Source organism: Callionymus lyra, unplaced genomic scaffold (genome assembly GCF_982586985.1).
Source record: "Callionymus lyra unplaced genomic scaffold, fCalLyr1.hap1.1 HAP1_SCAFFOLD_212, whole genome shotgun sequence".
In the NCBI taxonomy this organism is placed as follows: domain Eukaryota; kingdom Metazoa; phylum Chordata; class Actinopteri; order Syngnathiformes; family Callionymidae; genus Callionymus; species Callionymus lyra.
This window is the reverse complement of record NW_028258653.1, coordinates 55,171-65,000: the sequence shown is the minus strand read 5'-3', so window position 1 is coordinate 65,000 and position 9,830 is coordinate 55,171. Positions and strand designations below refer to the sequence as shown.

The 9,830-nt window shown below is 58.2% G+C and overlaps 1 non-coding gene across 1 annotated transcript; it reads right to left on the bottom strand.

The window, feature by feature from the left end:
- Nucleotides 1-8,380: 8,380 nt before the first annotated feature.
- On the bottom strand, nucleotides 8,381-8,499 carry LOC148058035 (5S ribosomal RNA). The gene has a single exon (XR_015710218.1). It is a non-coding gene; the product is annotated as a 5S ribosomal RNA (ribosomal RNA).
- Nucleotides 8,500-9,830: the final 1,331 nt, after the last annotated feature.

The following is a 9,830-nucleotide window of genomic DNA, read 5'->3' as shown; positions in this document are numbered from 1 at the left end:
GGTGCCTCCCTATTAACCTCTAGGTGGTTGCGCTCGTGACATCAAAAAGACCACTTTTTGAGGAGCAGTCACACTCGGAAAAAATTTCTTTCGTCAGGCAAAAGAACCAGAGTTCTCCGCGGCCATCCACTCCAACCTTGTCCGACTTTGAGGCACCAGGCTCGGCCACCCTCCGAGCCTTTTCCTTCCCTCTCCTGTTATGGTGCCTCCCTATTAACCTCTAGGTGGTTGCGCTCGTGACATCAAAAAGACCACTTTTTGAGGAGCAGTCACACTCGGAAAAAATTTCTTTCGTCAGGCAAAAGAACCAGAGTTCTCCGCGGCCATCCACTCCAACCTTGTCCGACTTTGAGGCACCAGGCTCGGCCACCCTCCGAGCCTTTTCGCTCCCTCTCCTGTTATGGTGCCTCCCTATTAACCTCTAGGTGGTTGCGCTCGTGACATCAAAAAGACCACTTTTTGAGGAGCAGTCACACTCGGAAAAAATTTCTTTCGTCAGGCAAAAGAACCAGAGTTCTCCGCGGCCATCCACTCCAACCTTGTCCGACTTTGAGGCACCAGGCTCGGCCACCCTCCGAGCCTTTTCACTCCCTCTCCTGTTATGGTGCCTCCCTATTAACCTCTAGGTGGTTGCGCTCGTGACATCAAAAAGACCACTTTTTGAGGAGCAGTCACACTCGGAAAAAATTTCTTTCGTCAGGCAAAAGAACCAGAGTTCTCCGCGGCCATCCACTCCAACCTTGTCCGACTTTGAGGCACCAGGCTCGGCCACCCTCCGAGCCTTTTCCTTCCCTCTCCTGTTATGGTGCCTCCCTATTAACCTCTAGGTGGTTGCGCTCGTGACATCAAAAAGACCACTTTTTGCAGAGCAGTCACACTCGGAAAAAATTTCTTTCGTCAGGCAAAAGAACCAGAGTTCTCCGCGGCCATCCACTCCAACCTTGTCCGACTTTGAGGCACCAGGCTCGGCCACCCTCCGAGCCTTTTCACTCCCTCTCCTGTTATGGTGCCTCCCTATTAACCTCTAGGTGGTTGCGCTCGTGACATCAAAAAGACCACTTTTTGCAGAGCAGTCACACTCGGAAAAAATTTCTTTCGTCAGGCAAAAGAACCAGAGTTCTCAGCGGTCATCCACTCCAACCTTGTCCGACTTTGAGGCACCAGGCTCGGCCACCCTCCGAGCCTTTTCACTCCCTCTCCTGTTATGGTGCCTCCCTATTAACCTCTAGGTGGTTGCGCTCGTGACATCAAAAAGACCACTTTTTGCAGAGCAGTCACACTCGGAAAAAATGTATTTCGTCTGGCAAAAGAACCAGAGTTTTCAGCGGTCATCCACTCCAACCTTGTCCGATTTTGAGGCACCAGGCTCGGCCACCCTCCGAGCCTTTTCACTCCCTCTCCTGTTATGGTGCCTCCCTATTAACCTCTAGGTGGTTGCGCTCGTGACATCAAAAAGACCACTTTTTGCAGAGCAGTCACACTCGGAAAAAATTTCTTTCGTCAGGCAAAAGAACCAGAGTTTTCAGCGGTCATCCACTCCAACCTTGTCCGATTTTGAGGCACCAGGCTCGGCCACCCTCCGAGCCTTTTCACTCCCTCTCCTGTTATGGTGCCTCCCTATTAACCTCTAGGTGGTTGCGCTCGTGACATCAAAAAGACCACTTTTTGCAGAGCAGTCACACTCGGAAAAAATTTCTTTCGTCTGGCAAAAGAACCAGAGTTTTCAGCGGTCATCCACTCCAACCTTGTCCGACTTTGAGGCACCAGGCTCGGCCACCCTCCGAGCCTTTTCACTCCCTCTCCTGTTATGGTGCCTCCCTATTAACCTCTAGGTGGTTGCGCTCGTGACATCAAAAAGACCACTTTTTGAGGAGCAGTCACACTCGGAAAAAATTTATTTCGTCTGGCAAAAGAACCAGAGTTTTCAGCGGTCATCCACTCCAACCTTGTCCGATTTTGAGGCACCAGGCTCGGCCACCCTCCGAGCCTTTTCACTCCCTCTCCTGTTATGGTGCCTCCCTATTAACCTCTAGGTGGTTGCGCTCGTGACATCAAAAAGACCACTTTTTGCAGAGCAGTCACACTCGGGAAAAATTTATTTCGTCTGGCAAAAGAACCAGAGTTTTCAGCGGTCATCCACTCCAACCTTGTCCGATTTTGAGGCACCAGGCTCGGCCACCCTCCGAGCCTTTTCACTCCCTCTCCTGTTATGGTGCCTCCCTATTAACCTCTAGGTGGTTGCGCTCGTGACATCAAAAAGACCACTTTTTTCAGAGCAGTCACACTCGGGAAAAATTTCTTTCGTCTGGCAAAAGAACCAGAGTTTTCAGCGGTCATCCACTCCAACCTTGTCCGATTTTGAGGCACCAGGCTCGGCCACCGTCCGAGCCTTTTCACTCCCTCTCCTGTTATGGTGCCTCCCTATTAACCTCTAGGTGGTTGCGCTCGTGACATCAAAAAGACCACTTTTTTCAGAGCAGTCACACTCGGGAAAAATTTCTTTCGTCTGGCAAAAGAACCAGAGTTTTCAGCGGTCATCCACTCCAACCTTGTCCGATTTTGAGGCACCAGGCTCGGCCACCCTCCGAGCCTTTTCACTCCCTCTCCTGTTATGGTGCCTCCCTATTAACCTCTAGGTGGTTGCGCTCGTGACATCAAAAAGACCACTTTTTTCAGAGCAGTCACACTCGGGAAAAATTTCTTTCGTCTGGCAAAAGAACCAGAGTTATCAGCGGTCATCCACTCCAACCTTGTCCGACGTTGAGGCACCGATGTCGGCCAAGTTCTGAGCGTTCCACCGCCGAATGCCACTGGTCCTCAACACAGCGGACTTCCAATCCAACCTTGTCCGACTTTGAGGCACCGAAGTCGGCCTCAGCCCGAGCCTTCCCCCGCCGACCTCACTGGAGCCCGCCATCCAGGGACCGGCGGAGGTCGCCCGCATGACCGCGGCAAAGTGTCTCAAAGTCGGGCACGACCGCTCGAGTCACCCGCCAACCCGGTCCGGGGCACCTCCAGGGACCGGCGGAGGTCGCCCGCATGACCGCGGCAAAGTGTCTCAAAGTCGGGCATGACCGCTCGAGTCACCCGCCAACCCGGTCCGGGGCACCTCCAGGGACCGGCGGAGGACGCCCGCATGACCGCGACAAAGTGTCTCAAAGTCGGGCACGACCGCTCGAGTCACCCGCCAACCCGGTCCGGGGCACCTCCAGGGACCGGCGGAGGACGCCCGCATGACCGCGACAAAGTGTCTCAAAGTCGGGCATGACCGCTCGAGTCACCCGCCAACCCTTTCCGGGGCACCTCCAGGGACCGGCGGAGGACGCCCGCATGACCGCGACAAAGTGTCTCAAAGTCGGGCATGACCGCTCGAGTCACCCGCCAACCCGGTCCGGGGCACCTCCAGGGACCGGCGGAGGACGCCCGCATGACCGCGACAAAGTGTCTCAAAGTCGGGCACGACCGCTCGAGTCACCCGCCAACCCGGTCCGGGGCACCTCCAGGGACCGGCGGAGGACGCCCGCATGACCGCGACAAAGTGTCTCAAAGTCGGGCACGACCGTTCGAGTCACCCGCCAACCCGGTCCGGGGAACCTCCGGGGACCGGCGGAGGTCGCTCGCATGACCGCGACAAAGTGTCTCAAAGTCGGGCACGACCGCTCGAGTCACCCGCCAACCCGGTCCGGGGCACCTCCAGGGACCGGCGGAGGACGCCCGCATGACCGCGACAAAGTGTCTCAAAGTCGGGCATGACCGTTCGAGTCACCCGCCAACCCGGTCCGGGGCACCTCCAGGGACCGGCGGAGGAGGCCCGCATGACCGCGACAAAGTGTCTCAAAGTCGGGCATGACCGCTCGAGTCACCCGCCAACCCGGTCCGGGGCACCTCCGGGGACCGGCGGAGGACGCCCGCATGACCGCGACAAAGTGTCTCAAAGTCGGGCACGACCGCTCGAGTCACCCGCCAACCCGGTCCGGGGCACCTCCGGGGACCGGCGGAGGACGCCCGCATGACCGCGACAAAGTGTCTCAAAGTCGGGCACGACCGCTCGAGTCACCCGCCAACCCGGTCCGGGGCACCTCCGGGGACCGGCGGAGGACGCCCGCATGACCGCGACAAAGTGTCTCAAAGTCGGGCATGACCGCTCGAGTCACCCGCCAACCCGGTCCGGGGCACCTCCGGGGACCGGCGGAGGACGCCCGCATGACCGCGACAAAGTGTCTCAAAGTCGGGCACGACCGCTCGAGTCACCCGCCAACCCGGTCCGGGGCACCTCCGGGGAGCAGTGGAGGTCGCTCGCATGACCGCGACAAAGTGTCTCAAAGTCGGGCATGACCGCTCGAGTCGCCCGCCATCCCGGTCCGGAGCTCAACACTTTGTCGTTTTTTCCACTCCCTCCCCATTAACCTCTAGGTGGTTGCGCTCGTGACATCAAAAAGACCACTTTTTGCAGAGCAGTCACACTCGGAAAAAATTCGTTTCGTCTGGCAAAAGAACCAGAGTTCTCAGCGGGCTTCCAGTCCAACCTTGTCCGATTTTGAGGCACCAGGCTCGGCCACAGTCCGAGCCCATTCACTCCCTCCCCTGTTGTACTCGCTCCCTATTAACCTCTAGGTGGTTGCGCTCGTGACATCAAAAAGACCACTTTTTGAGGAGCAGTCACACTTGGGAAAAATCCGTTTGCGCTCACACCATCCCTCCCCATTAACCTCTAGGTGGTTGCGCTCGTGACATCAAAAAGACCACTTTTTGAGGAGCAGTCACACTTAGGAAAAATCCGTTTGCGCTCACACCATCCCTCCCCATTAACCTCTAGGTGGTTGCGCTCGTGACATCAAAAAGACCACTTTTTGAGGAGCAGTCAGACACCGAGGTTTTCTGGATTTATGTCCGTTTTCCTGGTTCTCTGACTCGGGCACCTTGTGACCGACATCCCCCCCTTCCCTGGTTCTATTTTGCCGATACTTTGGTGAGTTTTCTACCCGCAAACCAAGCCCCCCAAGCCCGCCGCCTGGTGGGGGAACATGCCCCCTGGTCCTGGTTCTATTTTAGGACACTTTGGTGAGTTTTCTACCCGCAAACCAAGCCCCCCAAGCCCGCCGCCTGGTGGGGGAACATGCCCCCTGGTCCCGGTTCTATTTTAGGACACTTTGGTGAGTTTTCTACCCGCAAACCAAGCCCCCCAAGCCCGCCGCCTGGTGGGGGAAGATGCCCCCTGGTCCCGGTTCTATTTTAGGACACTTTGGTGAGTTTTCTACCCGCAAACCAAGCCCCCCAAGCCCGCCGCCTGGTGGGGGAACATGCCCCCTGGTCCCGGTTCTATTTTAGGACACTTTGGTGAGTTTTCTACCCGCAAACCAAGCCCCCCAAGCCCGCCGCCTGGTGGGGGAACATGCCGCCTAGCCCGGTTCTATTTTAGGTCACTTTGGTGAGTTTTCTACCCGCAAACCAAGCCCCCCAAGCCCGCCGCCTGGTGGGGGAAGAGGCCCCCTGGTCCCGGTTCTATTTTAGGACACTTTGGTGAGTTTTCTACCCGCAAACCAAGCCCCCCAAGCCCGCCGCCTGGTGGGGGAACATGCCCCCTGGTCCTGGTTCTATTTTAGGACACTTTGGTGAGTTTTCTACCCGCAAACCAAGCCCCCCAAGCCCGCCGCCTGGTGGGGGAACATGCCCCCTGGTCCCGGTTCTATTTTAGGACACTTTGGTGAGTTTTCTACCCGGAAACCAAGCCCCCCAAGCCCGCCACCTGGTGGGGGAAGAGGCCCCCTGGTCCCGGTTCTATTTTAGGACACTTTGGTGAGTTTTCTACCCACACTGCAGGTCCCCAAATGCCGCCATCTGGTGGGGGAACATGCCGCCTGCACCGGTTCTATTTTAAGTCACTTTGGTGAGTTTTCTGCCCACACTACGGGTCCCCAAATGCCGCCATCTGGTGGGGGAACATGCCGCCTGCACCGGTTCTATTTTAAGTCACTTTGGTGAGTTTTCTGCCCACACTACGGCTCCCCAAATGCCGCCATCTGGTGGGGGAACATGCCGCCTGCACCGGTTCTATTTTAAGTCACTTTGGTGAGTTTTCTGCCCACACTACGGGTCCCCAAATGCCGCCATCTGGTGGGGGAACATGCCGCCTGCACCGGTTCTATTTTAAGTCACTTTGGTGAGTTTTCTGCCCACACTACGGCTCCCCAAATGCCGCCATCTGGTGGGGGAACATGCCGCCTGCACCGGTTCTATTTTAAGTCACTTTGGTGAGTTTTCTGCCCACACTACGGGTCCCCAAATGCCGCCATCTGGTGGGGGAACATGCCGCCTGCACCGGTTCTATTTTAAGTCACTTTGGTGAGTTTTCTGCCCACACTACGGCTCCCCAAATGCCGCCATCTGGTGGGGGAACATGCCGCCTGCACCGGTTCTATTTTAAGTCACTTTGGTGAGTTTTCTACCCACACTACGGGTCCCCAAATGCCGCCATCTGGTGGGGGAACATGCCGCCTGCACCGGTTCTATTTTAAGTCACTTTGGTGAGTTTTCTACCCACACTACGGGTCCCCAAATGCCGCCATCTGGTGGGGGAACATGCCGCCTGCACCGGTTCTATTTTAAGTCACTTTGGTGAGTTTTCTGCCCACACTACGGGTCCCCAAATGCCGCCATCTGGTGGGGGAACTGCCGCCTAGTCCCGGTTCTATTTTAGGTCACTTTTCTCACTTTCTGACCCACAAATAATGCCCCAAATGCCGCCGCCTGGTGGGGGGAACTGCCGCCTAGTCCCGGTTCTATTTTAGGTCACTTTTCTCACTTTCTTACCCACAAATAATGCCCCAAATGCCGCCGCCTGGTGGGGGGAACTGCCGCCTAGTCCCGGTTCTATTTTAGGTCACTTTTCTCACTTTCTGACCCACAAATAATGCCCCAAATGCCGCCGCCTGGTGGGGGGAACTGCCGCCTAGTCCCGGTTCTATTTTAGGTCACTTTTCTCACTTTCTGACCCACAAATAATGCCCCAAATGCCGCCGCCTGGTGGGGGGAACTGCCGCCTAGTCCCGGTTCTATTTTAGGTCACTTTTCTCACTTTCTGACCCACAAATAATGCCCCAAATGCCGCCGCCTGGTGGGGGGAACTGCCGCCTAGTCCCGGTTCTATTTTAGGTCACTTTTCTCACTTTCTTACCCACAAATAATGCCCCAAATGCCGCCGCCTGGTGGGGGGAACTGCCGCCTAGTCCCGGTTCTATTTTAGGTCACTTTTCTCACTTTCTTACCCACAAATAATGCCCCAAATGCCGCCGCCTGGTGGGGGGAACTGCCGCCTAGTCCCGGTTCTATTTTAGGTCACTTTTCTCACTTTCTGACCCACAAATAATGCCCCAAATGCCGCCGCCTGGTGGGGGGAACTGCCGCCTAGTCCCGGTTCTATTTTAGGTCACTTTTCTCACTTTCTGACCCACAAATAATGCCCCAAATGCCGCCGCCTGGTGGGGGGAACTGCCGCCTAGTCCCGGTTCTATTTTAGGTCACTTTTCTCACTTTCTGACCCACAAATAATGCCCCAAATGCCGCCGCCTGGTGGGGGGAACTGCCGCCTAGTCCCGGTTCTATTTTAGGTCACTTTTCTCACTTTCTGACCCACAAATAATGCCCCAAATGCCGCCGCCTGGTGGGGGGAACTGCCGCCTAGTCCCGGTTCTATTTTAGGTCACTTTTCTCACTTTCTGACCCACAAATAATGCCCCAAATGCCGCCGCCTGGTGGGGGGAACTGCCGCCTAGTCCCGGTTCTATTTTAGGTCACTTTTCTCACTTTCTTACCCACAAATAATGCCCCAAATGCCGCCGCCTGGTGGGGGGAACTGCCGCCTAGTCCCGGTTCTATTTTAGGTCACTTTTCTCACTTTCTTACCCACAAATAATGCCCCAAATGCCGCCGCCTGGTGGGGGGAACTGCCGCCTAGTCCCGGTTCTATTTTAGGTCACTTTTCTCACTTTCTGACCCACAAATAATGCCCCAAATGCCGCCGCCTGGTGGGGGGAACTGCCGCCTAGTCCCGGTTCTATTTTAGGTCACTTTTCTCACTTTCTGACCCACAAATAATGCCCCAAATGCCGCCGCCTGGTGGGGGGAACTGCCGCCTAGTCCCGGTTCTATTTTAGGTCACTTTTCTCACTTTCTTACCCACAAATAATGCCCCAAATGCCGCCGCCTGGTGGGGGGAACTGCCGCCTAGTCCCGGTTCTATTTTAGGTCACTTTTCTCACTTTCTGACCCACAAATAATGCCCCAAATGCCGCCGCCTGGTGGGGGGAACTGCCTGCTAGTCCCGGTTCTATTTTAGGTCACTTTTCTCACTTTTCTACCCACAAATAATGGCAAAAAAAAATGCTTACAGCACCCAGTATTCCCAGGCGGTCTCCCATCCAAGTACTAACTGGGCCCGACCCTGCTTGGCTTCCGAGATCAGACGAGATCGGGCTCATTCAGGGTGGTGTGGCCGTAAGCGAGGGAAGCGCTTGTGAAATGCCCCAAAGTGTTGAAAATGTTCCCCAGGCCCCTGGTTCCCCATCCCCGCAGGAGGAGGCTCCCCAGGCCCCCTGGTTCCCCATCCCCGCAGGAGGAGGCTCCCCAGGCCCCCTGGTGCAGGAGGAGGCTCCCCAGGCCCCTGGTTCCCCATCCCCGCAGGAGGAGGCTCCCCAGGCCCCCTGGTTCCCCATCCCCGCAGGAGGAGGCTCCCCAGGCCCCATGGTTCCCCATCACCGCAGGAGGAGGCTCCCCAGGCCCCTGGTTCCCCATCCCCGCAGGAGGAGGCTCCCCAGGCCCCCTGGTTCCCCATCCCCGCAGGAGGAGGCTCCCCAGGCCCCATGGTTCCCCATCACCGCAGGAGGAGGCTCCCCAGGCCCCCTGGTTCCCCATCCCCGCAGGAGGAGGCTCCCCAGGCCCCCTGGTGCAGGAGGAGGCTCCCCAGGCCCCCTGGTTCCCCATCCCCGCAGGAGGAGGCTCCCCAGGCCCCCTGGTTCTCCATGCCCGCAGGAGGAGGCTCCCCAGGCCCCTGGTTCTCCATCCCCGCAGGAGGAGGCTCCCCAGGCCCCCTGGTTCTCCATCCCCGCAGGAGGAGGCTCCCCAGGCCCCCTGGTTCTCCATCCCCGCAGGAGGAGGCTCCCCAGGCCCCTGGTTCTCCATCCCCGCAGTAGGAGGCTCCCCAGGCCCCCTGGTTCTCCATCCCCGCAGGAGGAGGCTCCCCAGGCCCCCTGGTTCTCCATCCCCGCAGGAGGAGGCTCCCCAGGCCCCCTGGTTCTCCATCCCCGCAGGAGGAGGCTCCCCAGGCCCCTGGTTCTCCATGCCCGCAGGAGGAGGCTCCCCAGGCCCCCATGTTCTCCATGCCCGCAGGAGGAGGCTCCCCAGGCCCCTTGGTTCTCCATCCCCGCAGGAGGAGGCTCCCCAGGCCCCTGGTTCCCCATCCCCGCAGGAGGAGGCTCCCCAGGCCCCCTGGTTCTCCATGCCCGCAGGAGGAGGCTCCCCAGGCCCCCTGGTTCTCCATGCCCGCAGGAGGAGGCTCCCCAGGCCCCCTGGTTCTCCATGCCCGCAGGAGGAGGCTCCCCAGGCCCCCTGGTTCTCCATGCCCGCAGGAGGAGGCTCCCCAGGCCCCCTGGTTCTCCATCCCCGCAGGAGGAGGCTCCCCAGGCCCCCTGGTTCTCCATGACCGCAGGAGGAGGCTCCCCAGGCCCCCTGGTTCTCCATCCCCGCAGGAGGAGGCTCCCCAGGCCCCCTGGTTCCCCATCCCCGCAGGAGGAGGCTCCCCAGGCCCCCTGGTTCTCCATGCCCGCAGGAGGAGG